Genomic DNA, 22,159 nt, shown 5'->3' on the forward strand with positions numbered 1-22,159 from the left:
GGACCACCGACATCATCTTAGCAACAAACAGTTCGATTTATTCACTTTTATAATAAGAAAGCGAAACGACGAACGTACACTTTTCACGGGTTTCTCAGCGCTGTTACTTAAGGCAAACGGCATCTCCATAGAAATCGGGTGACCTAATTTACATCGAAAACTATTTTGATCGGAAGGTGATTACGTCAAAAAGCAATTTGACTGAAAAATAAATTTAAAATTGGGATGTGATCCTATATTCGGACAGTATATAATGTAATAGCAGGAGCATCGATTGACACTGATAGCTCGACTTTGTTTACCTTTGTTACTTTCGACGTAATGAAAATTTGCTCTATAATAGCAATCTGTTGCATTACCTAGCAGCCACTGTTTACTGCAAAACTATATTTTTGCAAATACTGTAATTGTCATGAATAAAGATTGTTTAATCCACATTGTTAGGGTGGATGCCTGACCGACATGCAGATACGGTCAGCCCAGCTTTGTTTAAAAACTCGTTCACTTGGCATGCTGGTGGTGGGCACACACAAAACCTTGCGAACCAAGGCTGCCAACCAAGGATACTTACTTAAGGGTCCTGTACACCACCGGAGGTGCAAAGGGTCAACGCGAAAGACTTCCATCCTGAGCGGCTGCTCGTTTTTGTCTTGACCTGGGCCCAGGTCAGATTCCTATCGACTTGCTTTATTTCCTTGTTGAGGCTCCGCCGCCCCTGGGTCTGCCTCTGCTGCGATGTCCTGCCGGATTCCAATCCAGCGCTTGCTTTCAGATTTCGTTTCCGCCTTGTCGAAGTGTATGGCCGACCAACCTCCACTTTCGGTCTCGAATTTCTGTTGCTATCGGCTTCAGATGACATCGAGGATGGAACTCGGCATTCTAGATCAAGTTGTGAGGCCTTCAGGCACGAATTATATACCTGCAGCTTCTGAGTGTTCTCCGCTGATACACACCACGTCTCGCTGGCGTATAACAACACAGATTTCACGTTCGAGTTGAAAATTCGGAATTATCTGGTTTGATCTCCATACGTTTCGTAAACTCGAAAAGGCAGCCCTAGCCTTCTTGATTCGTGCACCTATGACACTCTTGGTCCCGCCGTCCGACACTATTTGGCTGCCAAGATATTGGAATCTTTCGACCTTCTCCACTGTTTGCCCCGCTTGGTCTTGTTGACGTTGATGGTGAGACCCGCCGCAGAGAAGCGTTCGCCTAGGTCATTGAGCTTATTCTATACATCAAAGCGCCATTGTGCTAGTAGAGCAACATGATCAACCAAATCGAAGTCGTTGAGATGCTCCATGCTGATAGGTTGCCAAAGAAGCCCACGGTTCGGTACACGGTCAATTGCACCCACCACGATCTCGTCGATTGCGATGAGGAACAGTAGCGGTGATGTCTCACGCCAGTGACTACCCGGATAGGGTCAGACAAGGCTCCGTTATGCATAACTCTACACGTGAAAGCCTGATACTGCGCTTCGATGAGGTTGACGATTTTATTCGGGACTCCCTTGCATCTCAGGGCGCCCCACAGATTCTCGTGATTGAGTCGGTCGAAATCATTTTCGTAGTCAATGAATACCAAATAAAGGGACTCTTGGAATTCATTGACCTGCTCCAGGATGATACCGAGCGTGACAATATGGTCCACACAAGATCATCAGAATCCTGCCTGCTACCGCCAGAGAGTCGCGTCGATCTTCTCCAGTATCCGATTCAGGATAACTGTGCACAGAACTTTGAGAACAATACACAGTAACATGATGCCTCGCCAATTGTCGTACACAGTCAGATCCCCCTTCTTTGGGACCTTCACTAAGACGCCCTGCATCCAGTCGGCTGGAAAAGTCGCGGTGTCCCAGAGATTACATAATAGTTGATGCAACATTTGAGCGGATAGCATGGAGTCAGCTTTGAGCATCTCTGCTGATATTCGATCGACCCCTGGAGCCTTGTTGGATTTCATGCAAGGATACTGCAGCTTTCTAATTTTCCAAAAGCATAGAATATCTCCACCTACAACGTTGTTTGGGTAGCGGTGCCGGTGGTGTAGTGGTAAACGTGATTGCCTCTCACCCCAGCAGGCCTGGGTTCAATCCCAGTCGGCGCCGCCGGTATGTTCGGAGGCATACCATCTCTGATCACGTCTTCCTTCGCAAGGGAAGTAAAGCCGTTTGTCCCCGGTTCATGAGTTGATGGGTCGATAGGTAGGGTCCAGGTGTGGAAGCTGCCTCCCTGGCGTCCGTGGCATTGGTGCTCAGCACGGAAAACAAGATCGACGGAAAACAAATCGTTTGTATTGAGAGGTAATTGTTTTGCATTATGTTTGCTATAAAATAAAATGCTCGATATAGTTTTTGGTTTATTAATCCTAAAGAAAAAAATAAAGGAAACAAAATGTTTGCCCATTTGTGTATTTTTGACTCATTTCAAAATTTTATTTATTTATGGGAATGAGAAGAAATAACAGTTCTGGCTGTGTTACTCAATTTAGAGTAGATCTGGTTTAATTAAATTGAGTGGATTTTCACTCAATTTTTGGTAGCAACGAACGAGCGTGCGTTCAAGATGCATTTTACCGAAAAGATGTTACGGAATTTTCATCGGCGTGACATAAATTTATTCGGTGGCGTGAGCCATTTTACTGCGGCGGCGCGCCGGTTAAATTTCATCGGCGGCGGCGGCGTATGAAAATCGTCGGCGGCGGTGGCGTGGCGCGGCGGCGCACAGGTCTAACGGGGATTTGGTGGTAGGCCCACTGCAAATTTCAAAAGCACCTCTTTGTTGTGTAGGATGTTTGAAAATTCCTGGATGTGCGGTATCGGATACCGATGAGGAACCGTCTCAAGCAGCACACATGTTCCATAACAGTTTATATAACCTGGTTTTGGTTGTGTAGCAGTTTACTGAACAAAATTTATGAATTTGTGTTACTTGGGGTGATTGCATTGAGATTCCTGTAATCACCGCATGGACGCCAATTTCCGTTCGACTTCTTGACCATATGGAGAGGGTTGGTAGTCCACTCCAGTGAAACTGAATGGTTGCCAACCAGGGGTGACACGAGCCAACGGAAGCGGAGCCATTCTCGGGATCTTCGGCTGGCACTTCTTTACTCTGCACCACACACACGCCTTCGTCACTGCCTTCAATTCTGTCCGGAGATTTGGGATCCTGAAACGCTGTCGGAGTTCGTTGACCACAGTTTCCCCATTTGCGTGGGCCGCTTGTTGGTGATGATATTCCAGCAACTTCGTCGTGATTGGGTGCTTCTTAGGCAAGATTACCGGGAATCGGAGTTCAAAAGGAAGGAATGAACCCTGTGCGGTTCTGCCTTCCATCCGGAGAACACCTTGCTCGTCTAAAAACGGGCTGACGTCGTACAAATTGCTATTCTTCTCCAACGGATGCCACTCGCTGTACGGAAGGTCACGGTTCTTCACAAGGATCTTTATTTCATCTTCGTAGGCCTCTGCCTGCGCCGACCGCCAAAGGTAGGCTTCAGCACGTTGAAACTCCTCTCGCTTCAGTGGAACCAACACAGTTAGTATAGACCTCTTCACCAACCGTTGCACCCTTGGTGGTGCTGAAATCACCTCGATCGCCAAGCCTTCCCGTTTCCTGATACAGTTGGATTTGAACCTGTAGATGCAGGCTACTGTTCGGACGAGAACCTTCCAACGAGAGAAACGCGTGGCATCGATTACCGTCTCGACTATCGAAATATCATGGAACAAATGGCATATTCGGGCTTCCTCTGGGGTATTCGGTTCTACGGTGTCTTGCTGCGACCATTCCTCTTCTGGCTGGTACAAGAATCGTGGGCCCTGGAACCACGGACCGTTCGAATCTAGACTGCTGCCCTTTTTCCACTTCGTTAAGTCGTCCGCAATGTTACTCGCCGTTGAAATCCATCGCCACTCACTATGCTTCGTGAGGCTCAGAATCTCGCCAATCCGGAAAGCGACGAATGGCTTGTATTTGCGTTGCTCTGACTGAATCCAAGAAATCACCGTTCTGGAATCGGACCAAATGAACCGCTTCTTCACCACCAATGAATGAGCCTCGATCACCGAATTCATCAACCTGGATCCTATGACTGCCGCTTGCAGCTCAAGACGAGGTATTGACAGCATTTTTAACGGAGCGACCTTCGATCTCGCCATCACCAGTGAACACAATGGGCCTTCATCTGTTAACACACGGAAATATGCAGCAGCACCATATGCATCTTTGCTGGCATCAACGAGGACATGGAGCTGTAGAGTGCTGTAGTCGACTGAACTGAACCTTCGAAAATAGTGGCGTGGAATCTTCACATTTTCAATCTCCGGAAGCCAACTGATCCATCATCAATAGGCTGATCCCAGTCGCAGCCACTACGCCATAAGTCTTGAATTAGTATTTTTCCGTGGATAGTGAACGTTGCTAGCATCCCAAGGGGATCGAAAAGGCTCATGACACAGCTCATGATCACCCTTTTTGTCGGCCTTTGCTCTCCTGACAGATACGTCATCAGTTCATCCCGTAGCTTCACTAGAAACGTGAATTCATCCCCTAGCGGGCACCAAGCTATGCCCAAGACTCGTTCCAAACTCGTACCCATGTCTTCGGTGAGCTGAACGCATTTGTTACTTTTCTGCTCCCCCATGCTCTGCAGAAATTCGTCGGAGTTGGCCACCCAGTTGCGGATTTCGAAACCAGCCTTCGAGTGCACGTACTTCACCTCCTGGGCTCGCTTAACCGCCTGCTCTACTGTATCCATGCTGTCGAAATAATCATCGACGTAATGGTTCTCCACAATCGCCTTCGCCGCTTCCGGGAACTGTACTGCATACTCCTTCGCGTTGAGGTTTTTAACGAATTGGGCGGAGCATGGCGAGCTCGTCGCACCAAACATCGTCACGTCTATGATGTAGACCTTGAATTCCTCTGCTGAATTTCCTCGGAAGACGAATCGTGCACGCTTGTCGGCTTTACGGACCATCAAAGGCTTTTGGAAGGTTGGCTCCCTCAAAAACCTGATCTCAGCTTGCGCTTCATGCAGCTTATCAACCGGGAGCCGTTGGAAACGAGAGAAAACGGGTTGACCTGTTTCATGTTCAGGATGGTGATGTCCTGGTACTCCTTGAAGATGTTGGCAAAGGGCGAGTTCATGCTATTGATTTCCAGATGTGTTTAGTTATCGATCAATTTGCTACGCTTGAGATCCACCAGCAAATCGTAGTGCTTCAAAAAATCTGCTCCGATTATAGGCGCTTTCACATCGGCAAGAATGAATACTCAAACAAATGGACGTCGTAGACCAATATCGATGGTAAGACGTTTAGTGTCCTAGGTTTGGATTGTGTCCCCGTTGGCAGTGAAAAGTTGATGGGTTTGCACTGGGTGGAGACGGAGGAAACGGAAGAACTACAGAAATATCGGCAACAGTGTCTATCATAAACTGCTGGGAGGACTGCTGATCATGGACGTGGATTCTTCGGATGTTCACGAATTGGTTCATTTCGATGCTGGTAATTTTTGGATGGTTTTGTTCGGACGGAAGCATGGTGGGATGTGTGTAAGCAGGGGTTTGAACCGAGTGCGAAGCCGAGCTTTTTCAGTGCGAACCTCAACCTGAGCTGGGTTTTAAAAACAAACGATCAAACTGACGTTTGTCAGAAAACAAGCAGACCCAATCTTGATACCCGATCCAGGTTGGAAGCAAGGTTGCAAAGACTCATTTCAGCTAAAATAATGTTTTTCGGAATAATAAAACCAAAAGATGGTATGATGGCATGTTTTACTTGTAACTTACAAGAAGAGGTTACAAAGTATGCATTGGAAACATAAAACCTGTAAATTTTGCTTTCTATGAGTCACAATCAGCGATTTGCTGATCGCTGAGTGAGTGAGTGAGTGAGTGAGTGAGTTTGTGAAAAATCGCTGATTGTGACTCTCATGAAGTGAAATAAACAGGTTTAATATGTCAAACACATTCTTTGCAACCTCTTCTTGTATCCTACCAATTCAAAATTTGATCATGGCATCTAATTATTTCATAATTTGGAAAAACATTGTTTTAGCTGAAATGAGTCTTTGCAACCTTGGTTGGAAGTGAATAATAAACGAATTCGCTATTAGTTTTTTCGGGACGGGTGTAGACGTGTATATTCCCGTCGTACAAAATGCACGGAATGTTTGAATTCTCACCTGTTTGTTTCTCGCGCTTACGTGCCTGTGCTCCATGACGATAATGAAAAAGAAAAACAAATCCATCGGCAAGCTGCTTTGGGTTTGCGATAGTGTCGTTTCACGTCGTCCAGGTGAACGGGATTGATGGCGGCTTGCAGAACGTCCTCGCCTTCGGAAATTTCCCGAAAAATTACTTCAATTTTCAATGCTTGATCGTGCACAAAATTTTGCTTGACATCAATATGTTTCGTGCGCTTTGTCTCCAAATTTGATGCCATGCAAATGCAGCTTCTGTTGTCCTCATACAAAGTAACAGATGCACTGGATTCTTGAAGATCTTCAAGTACACCTTGCAGTGACAGGGATTCTGCAACTGCTACACTAATTGCAACATATTCCGCTTCACTTGATGAAGTTACAACAGTAGTTTGCTTTTTGCTACACCTGGTGACAGTACATCCGAAAACTTGAAATAGGTAGCCGCTAACGGATTTCCCATCTTCGGTGTTTGAGGCCTAATCTGCATTCAGATATCCAATTAATGGACGACTCGATGTGTTTCGCTTGAACTGTAGTGTCATGTTCGTTGTGCCTTTCAAACATCGAGCACCACGTTTCAGAGCTTGCCAGTGTTAGACCGTTGGTTTCTGTTGTAACCGCCTCAGGTAGCCGACAGGAAAGCAAATGTCGGGTCTAACGCTCAACTTCACGTACATCCAGGAACCTAGCAGTTCCACTTTGTTGAAGTACCAACCCCTTCTACATTGGTGTACGAGCCGGATTACAGTCAGCCATTCCAAAACGGGTCATCAGCTTTTCGATGCTGGCATCTTGAGATAATTGCAACAGTCTACTTTCACGATTGTATTCCACCTTCATATCTAAGAAGTGTCGTAGCTTTCCACCGTCAGACATCTCGAACATCGAAGCCAAATCCTTCTTCACTTTATCGATCGACATCAGATTGCGGCCTTCCACCAATAGGTCATCAACGTACAGGATCAGGATAATTTCATCATCGCCATCCAGTTTCGTTGAAAGACAGTAATCGTGTTTTGTTCTTGTGAAATCCATGTTCAGGATTGCTTAGTTGAACCGATCATTCTAGCACTTTGGGAACTGTTTTAAACCATACAGCGATTTGAGCAGCCAACAGATTTGACCTTATTTCGAAGATACATCATCAGGGACTTCCATGAAGATGGTTTCCTTCAGGCAACAGGAAAGCAATCCGCACATCCATTTGTTGGAAATAGTATTGTCTGGATGCATAGTAGAGTGATGCAAAATTTGACATTTTCGCTCCACGATACTTAAACGATTCCAAATCGGATCCTGACTAACCTCTCAAAATTTGAGCCCATTTGGTGAGAAACTGAGATGGCACAAACCATTTGAAGTTTGTATGGGAATTACTATGGTAAAACCAAGATTTTTGTTCATGTCTATCTAATAATTCACCATATCGGTCTGCTTCAAAAGCTTTCAACTGTAATTGTAGGAAATTTTCTGAGTTGCAACTTTGCTCAAGACCACTTTTTGATTAAATGCAAGGATCGAAAGTTATCAATGGTTCAATGCGCTGATGTCTTATGATCATGCTCAATCAACTGCTCAGCAGGCAACATTGGTGTTTCTGGGGCGTTGAATAGGACACAAAAATCATGGCTACTATGTCACACTGCAAAATACAGTGTTGCCTACAGAGCAGCTGCTTGATCATGTCATAAGTTTAGCAATCTCTTAAATAATTAATAACTTTTTCCTGTCTCGTTTTACATAGGAACGATCTTTAGCAAAGTTGTAGCTGAGAAAATTTTCTATAAGAATAGCTATCGAACTGTTTCGCAGCTCAATATGGAAAAAGACTAGAAGGCAATGAACAAAAAGTTGAGATTTCCCATAGTAATTTACATGTAAACTTCAAATGGCTTGTGCGAAGTCTGTTTCTAACCAAATGAGTTGTAACTTTGGGAGGCTAATCAGGACCTGATTTAAAACCATTTAAGCACTGTGGAGCGAAAAAGTCAAATTTTGCATCAGTCTGCATAGGTTTCTTCATAGTCCTGGCCTTGCTTCTGTAGATAGCCCTTCGCCACCAGACGGGCTTTTTAGCAAATTGGTCTGCCGTTCTCATCTTCCTTCAGCTGGAACACCCCTTTCGACTAGTGGTTTCACATCCTTGGGACAGGTCGTCAGTTGCCAAACATGTTTTCTCCTGAGTGATTCCAACTCGCTCGCCACGGCACGCATCCAATCGTCGCTGTCGTCTCGGTTGGCAATTTTGTGTTGGTGTTTCTGCTGCTTCATCAGACTTGGCCGCATACGGGAAACGAGCTTCATTGAACTTAACATCGCGGGACACGATTATTCTCCTATGTGTTCGGTTCCAAAGTCGGTAGCCGTTTGGAGCATAACCGACCATGACCCCCTCAAAACTTTTGGCATCCAACTTCTTTCGCAATTGGCTGGGTAACCAGGTGAAGGCACTGTATCCAAAAATTCATAAATTCTCCAGATTGGGCTTCATTCCTAGCCATAACGCAGCGGTAGTCAATTTACACGGAAGGGCTGCTGTGGGGCTTCAGTTAAGTAAATAAACACCTGTCAACGATGCTTCGCACCACATCTGCTTTGGCATTTCAGAATCTAGGAGCATCACACGAACCTTCTCGATAAGCGTACGATTGAATCTTTCAGCTACCCCATTTTGCTGTAGGGTGTACGCAACCGTCGTTTCAACTTGGATTCCTCTCGTCTTGTACCATATCTTCTACTCATTGGAACAATACTCCGTGCCTTGATCCACCGTGAGTTTTGAAATCCTCTTATCAAACGCCGCCGTCACTATCGCTTCATATTCCCGGAACTTCTCGAAAACTTACGCTTTCTTCTTCAACAAATAGATCATGGAGAAGTGGCTATAATCATTAATAAATGATACAAAATAGCGTGAGCCATCCCAACCCACTGAAGATGATCTCCCCTGCCAGGCGAACGTACCTTTTCCTTCCTTATTTGTTCTCTCCGATCCTTGTTCTCCGATCTATGACCACGCGCGTCCGAACTCAAAGGTAGTTCGTGGTGAAGTCCATGACAAATGACAATGTCATCCTTCCGTACAGTAGCTTTATTACCACAAAACAACACCGACATTCCAGCCTTAGGTAGCGGCGCCAGAGGATGTAGTGGTAAGCGTAATTACCTCTCACCCCAGCAGGCCTGGGCTCAATCCCAGTCGGCGCCGCCGGGATGTTCTGAGGCATAGCATCTCTCATCACGCCTTCCTTTGGAAGGGAAGTAAAGCCGTTGGTCCCCGGTTCATGAGTTGATGGGTCGATGGGTAGGGTCCAGGTGTGGGAGCTGCCTTCCTAGCGTCGGTAGCATTAGTGCTCAGCACGGAAAACAAGATCGACGGGAAACAAATCAAGGAAAAAAAATCCAGTCTTAGCCAGCTTCTTGACCGACATCAGCTTATCCCTCAGCTCCAATATACACAGAATATCGTTCATCGTTATGTGGACACCTTCAATGACACCTTTCACTCTTGCTTCCAACGTTTCACCATCTTAAGGTACGTTTATGATGATAGGACTTGACAACTTGCACAGTGACGAAAACACCATAGCATTGTTCTCAAGATGATCGCTAGGTCCGGAATCGAGCTTGAAGATCAGATGTTTACCGTGACTCGCATGCTTCCCAGCGCGATCGGCCATAAAACTCACCGTCTTGCTTCCAGTAACTAAATTTGCTTCACTGTAATTCTTCTGCCGGCAGTCCTTATTCATGTGCCCTGCGCTGATCAAAACGCTTACATGCCAAACACTCTCTCTCGAGAAGTGCATAGTTGCTTTCTGTTGTTGTCAACGTTCTCGACCCGTATGCAATTGGACGCCCTCCTGGCATCAGAACGCATCCTACACCAGCTTTGCTCGCGTCACATTGTATTGTCAGTTGTTCGTCGGGATCGTAGTAACGCAGAACAGGAGGTTGTGTCACCAAGCGCTTGATTTGCTTAAAAGCTTCAGCAGCCTCATCGGTCCATCCATAATCCTCGTCGTCGCGGGTCAATTTGCGGAGCACTGACTTCTGCTAATCTGGGCAAAAATTTCCCATGATACGTTGTCAACCCTAAGAACGTCAACAGTTCCTTCTTGATTTTCGGCGTCGGAATATTCAAAACGGCGGAAACATTGTTTGGATCTGGCATCACTCCCTTTTCGGTCAGTACATGTCCGAAGAAAGAGACCGATGATAGCGCGATTCAGCTTCAATCCTCGCTCGCGACACCTCTGCAGGACGTCTTTCAGTTTCTGATTATGATCCACCATGGTCTCTTCTACGGTATCTCCACATCCAAAGACTATAATGTCGTTCGCCAAGCACCTCACTCCTCGAATCCCAGATACCACCTGCTGTTGCGCTTTCTGATAAATCTCTGGGGAACACGAAAAACCCGAACGGCATACGTTTCCATCTGTAAACTCCCATACGTGTCCAAAACGCTGTCAGATCCGAGCTTTCCTCGTCCAGTTGCAAATGCCAAAAGCCGTTCTTGGCATCCAGTACCGTGAACTCCTTTGCTTTGGTGAAGTCAGGCAGCATCTCTTCAATAGTTGGATTTTGACTTGGTTGAGTTCCGATGTGTTCAAGTAAATGCGCAGCTTCTGACCTCTCTTCACCAGTACCAGGTTCGATAAACATTCCATATGTCTACTGACCGGCTCCACGATTGGCTTCTTTTCTAATTCATTCATCTTTTTCTTCAGTTCCGGAAGGTAGGTCAGCGGGATACGGCGTGGTTTTTGCTGTACAGCTGCAATGGATTTATCAATTTTAATTCGAAAGGATCCTCCAAATCTTCCTTCACCATCAAATACGTCTTTGCACTTACGAATTACCTTGTGGCAATCTTCGTGTAGCGATTCAATGCTGTAAATATCTTGAATTTTGATGATTCCAAGGTCAATTGCCGACTGAGCTGACAAGAGTGGTGGCCGGATTCTATTTACCACTACGACTGCTAACTGTGTGGTACCTTGTTTCAGCTCTACATCCAGATTCACCGTGCCTTTAGGAATGATAATCTTTCCAGAGTAACATCTTAGCCTTACATTTGTAGCTTGCAACCTGTGTTCACTGACCAACCGTTTCAAATCCTTGTAGCAAAGCACGTTCACACGGACACCTGTGTCAACCTGGATATCGAGGTTCTTGCGTTGGGTCTCATTCAACACCTTCAGCTGAGGCATTCCACGAAGGTTCGCAAATCGATCCTGACCGATCATTTCCAATTACGCTGAAACTTTGCACAGTTGTTCCTTTAGTAAAGCCGCCATTTTGTGCTCTCAGTTTTTCATATTGAATTACGACTACTTTTTGAAAAGGGCCTGTGTAAAAATAGTACTAATGAGTTTAAAAATATATATTGCCGAAACGCTTTGTTCGATTGATTTGGGGTCTAGAGCAAAGTTGCAGATATTATTTTGGCAATTGTGTAAAAAATATACACTGTAAAAAATTTCGTTTGTATCAATGAAAAAAATTATATTTATTATTAAAAAAGTTAATTTTGAAAATTTCGTTTTAAGCCTCATTGAAGCTCATAATATTTGCTACAAACTGGCAAAGTTTGGTGATGGTAAACTCAAAAACAAAAAAGTTATGGTTTTTTGAATATTTCACGATTTTTACATTTTCATTAAAAACACATTTTTTTTAACCGTGTGTATTTTTTCAAGAATTGCATTTTAATTTTGCATAACTTTTCCGAAGACACCATAGCAATCAAGCAAGCCGTTTTTGCAATATAGATATGTTTATTTCATTAGTGTTTTTCTACACAGGCCCTATTGAAAAGTTAGGATTCATTACATCTGATACCATGAAAAGGTATCGTTACTAACAAAACTAAAAAATTCATTTGATGAATATTGAGCTAGAACTAAATAAAAGTGAAATGATGCTCAAACTAGCGATTAATTTTCTTTTTTATTCATTGTCTTCAATTTTGCATAGTTGTATCAGTGATCTTAACGGTAATAAGTCAAATACTCAACACTGTAGTAGTGAACACCAAAAACATCTGTCTGTACCTAATGTAGAAATTATACCAATCGATCTGATACTTAAATGAGTTTGAATGGTGAAAACAAGCAGTTGATCACAAAGATTGCTTTTTACCGCATACATCTTAAAAAGTTATCATAGGAAATAAGTGTAACACCATTTGGTTAAAAGGTAAGCATAACCTTCAGTTGTATTTCAATGAAATCATTTTTAAAGATTATTATTTTTAATTTTTTAAATACAATGTAGGGTAAATGTCGGCTTCGGCACCCATTGACTGTTTTCGGCAATCAAAATTTAAACGTTAATTTCACTATGTTTTACCATCAACAGACTTCCCTGAATGTATCCAAATGATTCTTTAGTCTTTCAGCTTCAATCTGATTATATTTGTAGGACCGAGCAATCCTTTTATGCCAGATTTTTCTTCAAATGAAGCATACGTAATACAAAATGGGGCTGATTTCGAGTTGCCGATAATAGAACAGCTGGTTAACACGCAGTTCTAATGGGAAGGTTGCCGAAGAAAAAGAGGCTGCCGACAATAGTCACACTCACCTGAGAAGTTTAGAGCGTTGTAAAAACGCTTTCAAACAGTTTTGAAGAATTATGTCGATTGGAATGGATAGAGAAGCAAGCAGCAGATGAATTGAAACAAACAGACACGTCATATATGTGCGTGACGCTGTGAAAATGCTAATAGAAGTGCGGACGCTGCTTAGATTGTCGAGAATACGTAAATTCCCCTACGTTTTGAGAAATCCATTTTTTTAATAAGAAACATATATTTTTTTTTCATTGAAACAAACGAATTTTTTTACAGTGTATATTTTTAACATTTTTGCCAAAATAATATCTAAAACTTTGCTCAAGACACCAAATTAATCGAACAAAGCGTTTCAGCAATGTAAATTTTTTAACTCATTAGTACTATTTTTACACAGGCCCTGTTAGAAAAGTAGTCGTGATTCAATTTGAAGAACTGATAACACAAATTGGCATCTTTACTAAAAAAGAAAAACTGTGCAAATTTTCATCAAAATCGGAGCCGACAAATTAAAAAAAAAATTAAAAAATTCGTCAATCTGTAGAGAATTGCTCAGCTGCACCATTATCTTTCCGTTGCTATCCACTTTTGCAATGTCGACAAATGCACACTCTTCTTCTGTATCGGAATCTTCCGCGTGTGATGAGCTGTCGTTGAGCTGTTTTACATTCCTACGCTGGAACTTGCTGTCGGATTTCATACGGCACACCCGTCGAAAGTGATTTAATTTGCCGCATTTCAAGCACTCTTTGCCCCATGCCGGACATTTGGTTTCATCCCTTTGATGTCTTCCTCCGCAATAGATGCACGCCTTATTCGTCTTCTTCGTAGCTCCTACTTTCAAGGCGTCCGCCGTACTCATCGACGGTTCTTCTCTGTGGGACATTGTTTCGTACTTCCGAGTTAACTCTTCGATTTGTTGGTGTTCCTTTACCTTTTCACCATGTCACTAACTGGGGTTTAACCCGCTTTCAGCAACTCTCTCCTAACTTGATTTTCCAGCATTCCCGCAATTAATCTCTCCTTGATGAGTTCATCCAGTTGATTGGCTTAAAATCCGCATCTTTCGGCTTGAACACCACCTCTTCAGCATTTATTCCCAGCTTCAGGGGTGCTGGAACGGGTATGCCACTCATTTTGCAACGGAATGTAAACCGATTTTTCGTACGCGGATACCGTTCCGACGGGCGATTTTCTGCATGTATCGAACGTGGAACCGACTATTACTTACTCAACACGTAAAATGACTTGATTTTCCGCAAAAAACAGTCAATTTATTCCCAACTTCTGACACCATCCCCATAAAACATTTGACAGCTGGGAAATTTTACGGTAGACCGACGAAATCGGGTGCCGACAAAATCAACCGATTAATATACTGACGAAACCCGACTTTATCGGGAGCAGACGAAAACAGTCAAATAATGTACCAACTAAATCGGGTGCCGTTTGAATCGTACTATGCGTTGTCTGATTCAATCGACTGTCATTAGTCGATGATTTCTTCAATGATTTCTGTCGGTACATCAGTTTATCAGCTATGTCGGTTTTCATCGGTAGTCGATTATGTCGGATTAAAATTGGTATATTTAATCAGCTCGAACCCTTGTGTTGATAATGGAAGTTTACTAGTCGCAGTCAGTTTGTTTATTTACAAAGTGTTTAGAGTTTTCTCGCTAAAAGAACGTGTTTTTGTGTTGATTTTTACCGTAAGTAGTGAAACTGTAGTAATTTCACGATGGCTAGTAGATGGAGTCAGGGTTACTTACACTCACTTGCTATAAAAAATTGTTTTACAGAATTATGAAATCATTAGATGTTATAATGATAATTAGTACTTGTAAGTTACAAGAAGAGATTGTTAAGTATGTGTTTGACACATAAAACCTGTCAATATTGCTTTCAGTGCGTCGCAATCAGCGATTTTACGATTCGTGAGCGCTCACTCTGAGTGAACGCTCACGAATCATAAGATCGCTGATTGTGACGCTCTGCAAGCGAAATTGACAGGTTTTATGAGTCAAACACATACTTTACACCCTCTTCTTGTTTTTTTTTTTTTTTTTTTTTTTTTTTTTTTTTTTTTTTTAACTCTTTATTTGTTCCAAATTCAAAATAAATTACATTTCATTTTTAACCTAGGTGCTCCAGTTACTACAGTAACTTACCAGCCTTAATTGTTATGATATATATCTAAGTGTTTTTACATTGTTCCTGTCTTGGCAATTCAGTATTTTAAACAGGTTTTTTAAACCTGCATGTCAGTATAACAATTGATAGCTTAAAACTAAATAACTAAAACTAAATCTTATCTAAGTATAAAGGGAATTAATCGTTGCAATTGAGGATTGTAACGATTTTTGCCGGAAATTATTAATTATTTTGTTGGACATTTGTGCTAAAGTCTCAACATTCGAAATTCTATGTACTTCGGTAGTACTGTACCAGGGAGGCAACTTCAAAATCATCTTCAGAATTTTGTTCTGAATCCTTTGAAGTGCTTTTTTCCTGGTAGTGCAACAACTAGACCATATTGGCACAGCGTAAAGCATGGCCGGTCTAAAAACTTGTTTAAATATTAGAAGTTTATTCGTCAGGCAAAGTTTGGATTTCCTGTTTATAAGAGGATACAAACATTTTATATATTTGTTACATTTGGCTTGAATGCCCTCAATGTGATCTTTAAAAGTTAATTTTTGGTCAAGTATTAATCCAAGATATTTCACTTGGTTTGACCAGGAAATTGGAACTCCGTTCATAGTGACTATGTGACTACTACTAGGTTTCAAAAAGGAAGCCCTGGGCTTATGTGGAAATATTATAAGTTGAGTTTTGGAAGCGTTGGGAGAAATCTTCCATTTTTGTAAATAAGAAGAGAAAATATCTAAACTTTTCTGAAGTCTGCTGCAAATAACACGAAGACTTCTTCCTTTAGCGGAAATGCCTGTGTCATCAGCGAACAAAGATTTGTGGCAACCCTGAGGCAAATCAGGGAGGTCCGAAGTGAAAATGTTATACAATATAGGCCCAAGAATGCTACCCTGAGGAACTCCTGCTCTAACAGGTAGTCGATTAGATTTGGAATTTTGATAATTTACCTGCAGAGTTCTGTCAGTTAAATAATTTTGAACTAATTTCATAATGTAAAGTGGAAAATTAAACTTTTTCAATTTAGCAATCAAACCTTCATGCCAAACACTGTCGAATGCTTTTTCTATGTCTAGAAGAGCAACTCCTGTTGAGTGGCCTTCAGATTTGTTTGAACGAATTAAATTGGTAACTCTCAAGAGTTGATGAGTAGTTGAATGCCCATGGCGAAATCCAAACTGCTCATCTGCAAAAATTGAGTTCGTATTGATGTGAAGCATCATTCTATTCAAAATTATTTTTTCAAAAAGTTTACTTATTGAAGAAAGCAAACTTATTGGACGGTAGCTAGAAGCTTCAGCTGGATTTTTATCCGGCTTCAAAATTGGAACAACTTTTGCATTTTTCCATTTATCAGGAAAGTATGCCAAATGGAAACATCTGTTAAATAATTTTACCAGGAAAGACAAGGTACTCTCTGGGAGTTTTTTGATGAGGATATAGAATATTCCATCATCACCTGGAGCTTTCATATTTTGAAATTTTTTAGTTATAGACCTTACTTCGTCCAAATCAGTCCCCCAGGAATCATCAAAAATATTTTCCCGAGAGAAAATATTCCGAAAATCCCGAGCAACCTGATTCTCAATAGGACTAGTAAGACCCAAACTGAAATTATGGGAACTCTCGAATTGCTTAGCAAGTTTCTGAGCTTTTTCCAAATTTGTGATCAAAATTTTACCACCTTCTTTAAGCGCTGGAATTGGCTTTTGAGGTTTTTTCAAAATTTTTGTGAGTTTCCAAAAGGGTTTGGAACTCGGGTCTAATTTAGAAACATTATTTTCAAAAGTTTTGTTCCTCAGGGCAGAGAATCGCTTTTTAATTTGTTTTTGCAAATCCCGCCAGATAACTTTCATGGCAGGATCGCGTGTTCTTTGAAATTGTCTCCTACGGACATTTTTAAGACGGATCAAGAGCTGAAGATCATCGTCTATTATAATTGAATCGAATTTAACCTCGCATTTTGGTACTGAGGCAGCTCTTGCTTCAACTATAGAAGTAGTCAGAGATTCAAGAGCATAATTAATTTCATCTTTGGTTTGCAAAGGAATGTTTGGATCGAAGTTATATTCCATAAATGATCGATATTGCTCCCAATCAGCCCTATGGTAATTGAAAGTAAAGCTGTTGGGATTGGAAATTATTTCTTGGGATATTTCAAAAGTTACTGGAAGGTGATCAGAACCGAAGTCAGCATGGGTAACCAATTGGCTACAAAGATGACATGAATCAGTTAAGACCAAATCAATAGTTGAGGGATTTCTTGCAGAAGAAAAGCATGTTGGGCTGTTTGGATATTGAATAGTGTAATAACCTGCAGAACAATCATCAAACAGAATATTACCATTGGAATTGCTTTGAGCATTATTCCATGAGCGGTGTTTTGCATTAAAATCACCAATAATGAAGAATTTAGACCTATGACGGGTAAGTTTCTGGAGGTCACCCTTGAGAAAATTCTTTTGCTGGCCTACGCATTGGAATGGCAAATAGGCAGCTATAAACGTAAGTTGTCCAAATTTTGTTTCAACAGAAACTCCCAAAGTTTCAAAAACTTTGGTTTCAAATGAAGAAAGAATTTTATGCTTGATTCGTCTATGAATAATGATGGCAACGCCACCACAGGGTCCATCAAGACGATCATTTCTATAAATCAAGTAATTTGCGTCCTTCTTAACCTTATGGTCAGGTTTAAGGAACGTTTCAGTTATAACGGCAATATGCACGTTATGAACTCTCAAAAAATTAAATAGCTCGTCTTCATTATCTTTAAGAGATCGAGCATTCCAATTTAAAATGTTTAATGCTTTAAAATCCATTACTGAATTTTAAAGTCATGACAATATTATTAGCAAATTTTACTCCAGTTTGAATAGCATCAAACATGGAGTTAGATTTAAGCATATCAGAAATCATGTCAATTAATGAATTCTGTAAAAATTCCATTTTAGGGGCAGTAATGCTTCCTAAGTCAAAATTGTCAAAATTTCCGTTAGAACGTTGGTTAGTATTTTGATTTCTACCCGCTGCAATAGCAGCATAGGTAGCTCCATTAACTCGCTGAACATTGTTAGCAGCGAGGGGAGTAGGTACAGATGAAACATTTGAAGCAGGGGTGATATTTGTACCTACGGGTACGAATGTAGAATTTGTTCCTCGCTGACCGTTGTTAACAGCAGAGGAATTTGTACCTGGTCGGAAACGTGGAGCGTTTCCTACCTGTCGGTTAGAACGAGATTGTAGGATCGCTTTGCGAGTCTTACATTCCCAAAAATTGGATTTGTGGTTTTCACCACAATTTGAACATTTAAATTTCTTAGGATCTTCCTTCACAGGACAGTCGTCCTTTGCGTGAGAGGAATCACCACAATTCATGCATTTAGCTGGCATGTAGCAATTTTTAGTTCCGTGACCCCATCCCTGGCACTTACGGCACTGAGTGAGGTTTTGGAAATTTCCTCTAGTCTTCCTGAAGTGTTCCCACTTCACTCGGACATGGAGCATAAGGCTAGCTTTTTCTAAGGCCTTAAGGTTGTTTAGTTCACTAGACTTGAAGTGAACTAAATAAAAATCATTAGAAATCCCGTTGCGCGAATCGCCAGGACGGGATTTCATTTTCATTTTGATTACTTGGAGTGGCACAACTCCAAGTAATTTTGCCAGTTCATCTTTGATCTGATCCAGGGATTCACCACTGGGCAGTCCTTTCATGACAACCTTGAACACACGTTCAGTTTTGGTGTCGTAAGTAAAAAATTTGTGCTTCTTCTCAGTAAGATACTTGAGAAGACATTTAAATCCGTCCAAGGTTTCAGCCAATACACGGCATTCACCCCGACGTCCAATTTGTAGTGAAAACTTAACTTTCACGAAATTCAAAAGTTCCATGCGAAGAGCATGGAAATCGGAAGTGGTTATCACAATAGGGGGAATCTTTTCCTTCTTGGCATTAAGCCGGGAAAGTTTTCTAGAATTTTTCTTGGATGATGGATCTATCTCATCATCCGTGAGCAAATCAAATTGATTACTCAAATTAATTTCTTCAGAAGGGAGGTCAAGAGTTTGCCCCTTTCTTTTGCGTTTAGGCGCCATGGCGGCAGTAAATTTTTTATCCAAATCGACTTCCAAGCAGATTACTATAAGAATCTGAAGGATCGAAGAGGAATTTTCCAAATCGATATCCAAGAAGGATTACCTCGGGTAGGGTCCAAACAAGGATCGAAGAGGAATAAGAGGAGTTGAACAAGGTAGAAAATTTTTACAGGTTGAGCACTGAAAAGTGCGATTATGCGATTATCCAAATCGACTTCCAAGCAGATTACTATAAGAATCTGAAGGATCGAAGAGGAATTTTCCAAATCGATATCCAAGAAGGATTACCTCGGGTAGGGTCCAAACAAGGATCGAAGAGGAATAAGAGGAGTTGAACAAGGTAGAAAATTTTTACAGGTTGAGCACTGAAAAGTGCGATTATGCGATTATCCAAATCGACTTCCAAGCAGATTACTATAAGAATCTGAAGGATCGAAGAGGAATTTTCCAAATCGATATCCAAGAAGGATTACCTCGGGTAGGGTCCAAACAAGGATCGAAGAGGAATAAGAGGAGTTGAACAAGGTAGAAAATTTGTACAGGTTGAGCACTGAAAAGTGCTGTTTAAATTTGTTGTAGCTTTAGGTAGTAGTAACACTTCCTTAAGCAAAAAGCAAATAGATCCGCACGGCAAGAGAGCACGATGCGGACTGCACCCACCCTCTTCTTGTTACTTACAAGTACAACATATCGTTACATCATCTAATGATTTCATAATTCCGAAAAACAATTTTTTATAACAAGTGAGTGGAAGCAACCCTGGATGGAGTATTTGGAGAACAAAGCGGAAAACCGCAAAATATAAGGAATATGATGAAATTTACCGGCGACATTTGATGGACAGTGAAGGGGAAAATGCAAATGAAGCTGCTGATCATGCGGCAGACGACGCGGATGATGTCCACCTGGAAAACCATTTCACCTCAGACGAAGAAGGCGATTGTGTCCATCCCGTGGATGGAAGTGATGATCATCAAGAAGATGATAATAGTCCTCCGGAGAAGCCAATCGACACGGAAGCTGTTGCAGATATAGGTTTAAGTGAACGTATAGCAAAAGACGGTGCAAACCTCGCTGTAAAATATAGGCTTGCTCATTTTGTGTCCAAGTATCGGTTAGGGGTTGAGGCAACTAAATCACTACTGGAAATTCTGCGGGATGCAGGTCTTGATGTACCGCGTTCACGTTTGACTCTTTTAGAAACACCCAGATACAGCATTATTCCCAAAAAAGTGACCCCCGGTGAATACATACATTTCGGAATTCAAAATGCTTTAACTAACCTAGCTGGTGATCCAATAGTTACTGCAATGCAAGTGATAGAGCTTTACGTAAATATCGATGGACTTCCCGTAGCTAAAAACGGTTGATGCCTTTGGCCAATTCTAGCTGCTTTTCCAAATGTACAAGAAATTTCTCCATTCGTAATTGGATGTTACTCAGGATTAAAAGAGCCATCGAGCGCGGATGAATTCCTCCAGGATTTTGTTACTGAAGTCAATGATCTAATGAAAAATGGAGTAGAGCTGAAGCGTGAATCTGATATGATTAAGTTGAAGTTTAGTATTCGGTTGTTTATTTGTGATCGTCCAGCAACCTGCAAAATAAGTGGTGCTGTGTCTCACGTTAGTAAACATGGATGCCCAAATTGCACACAGATCGGCAAACGTGTTAGCAGAGTGACCGTTTATTCCCCGGAAGAATGCACCGCCAGAACTGATCAATCTTTCCGCAGAAGAATCAATCCAGAACATCATCGTACTCAATCTACATTTGGAGTAGAACGAATCATCGGACTAGATATGATCCTACAGTTAGCGATTGATGCAATGCATACATGTTATTTAGGTGTTACAAAGAAAATACTTGAGAGTATGCTAGGAAATCTAAAGAAAGCTGGATATTCAGGTCGAATATTACGTAAGGCTGATAGGGAACGAGCAGGTGCTTTTTACATTCTTAAAAATATTTTCAGGATAGTTCATTTCCAGGTATTTTTTACTCCGATCTGGCTAAAAGTGTTCCAAGAGAATTTACTCGAAAACCAAGACCATTTACTGAATTGGCGAATTTCAAAGCAACGGAATTTCGACTTTTTGACAGCTACGCAGGCATCTTGATTACAAAAAAGTTCTTCCAAAACGATCAGCATGAGCACTTTCTTCTATATTTTTCCGCACTTCGTCTTTTGTCGGCCAGAAACCCTTTACCGGCGGATGTGGATTTAGCTCGAGAGTTTCTTCGTGATTTTGTGTTTCGTTTCCATGTGTTTTACGGCCAAACTAATCTTTCCCACAATGTGCACATGCTTCTTCACTTGCCTGATTATGTAAAGCTGTATGGGAATTTACCGTCAATAAGCGCATTTAAATACGAAAACTTCATGCAGGAGATCAAGCGTAATTTAACCAAGAAACATCAGCACCTCCAGCAGCTTTATAAACGAATGGCTGAACAATGCAATATTGACGAGAGAACAAGAAAGGAGAGACATTTCGCAGAACAGTTTCAGATGAAGAAGAATTTATTTGGATGCTCTTTCGCATATCGTACTTGCTATTTTAATAATTCTTTAATGATGAGTGCTAATGGCAAGGATGATTGTATACTGGTAGACGGAATTCCTGCAAAAGTAGTAGGATTTGCAGAATCGGAAGGATCACGTGGAGCAATCATCCAGGAGTTCTTGGAAATTCTTTCGTTTTTTAATTCGCGTATCGCTTCATCGAGGTTTGGAGTTTGGTTCTCTCGAACCTTGTGCAATGACGTTAAATTTGTGAATCTTGCTGAAATAACCAAACAAATAGTAAAGTTGCCTTTCGGTAATGGATTCGTTTTGATAACTTTGCTTCATATAGGGTATACGTCCCTAACCTCGGTCTAATATGCAGCCATCGATTACGTTTTTAATCATAACTCATCAATGAATTTACCTGCAAACGATATTCTACTGCTAAATGGTATGCTTAGATATGCTTATCATGTCGTTTGCTATCAGAAACCACGAAAAGTTGAAAAACTTACTTTTTTTAAGACAATAACTCACGAGGGAAATGTATGTAATATGGGTCTATTGTCCCCAAATTGGGTCTATTTATGGATGCAACTTCGTCCTATCTTG

General features: G+C 41.6%; 1 protein-coding gene across 1 annotated transcript in view; it reads right to left on the minus strand.

Annotated features, from left to right (window-relative positions):
- The window catches only part of LOC135700872 (uncharacterized), a 194,584-nt gene that overhangs the window by 125,109 nt on the left and 47,316 nt on the right, over positions 1-22,159 (minus strand). The window lies entirely within an intron of this gene.

Source organism: Ochlerotatus camptorhynchus, unplaced genomic scaffold (assembly GCF_037179485.1).
Source record: "Ochlerotatus camptorhynchus isolate MF236.1 unplaced genomic scaffold, CSIRO-AGI_Acam_v1.1 ptg000013l, whole genome shotgun sequence".
NCBI classification, from domain to species: domain Eukaryota; kingdom Metazoa; phylum Arthropoda; class Insecta; order Diptera; family Culicidae; genus Ochlerotatus; species Ochlerotatus camptorhynchus.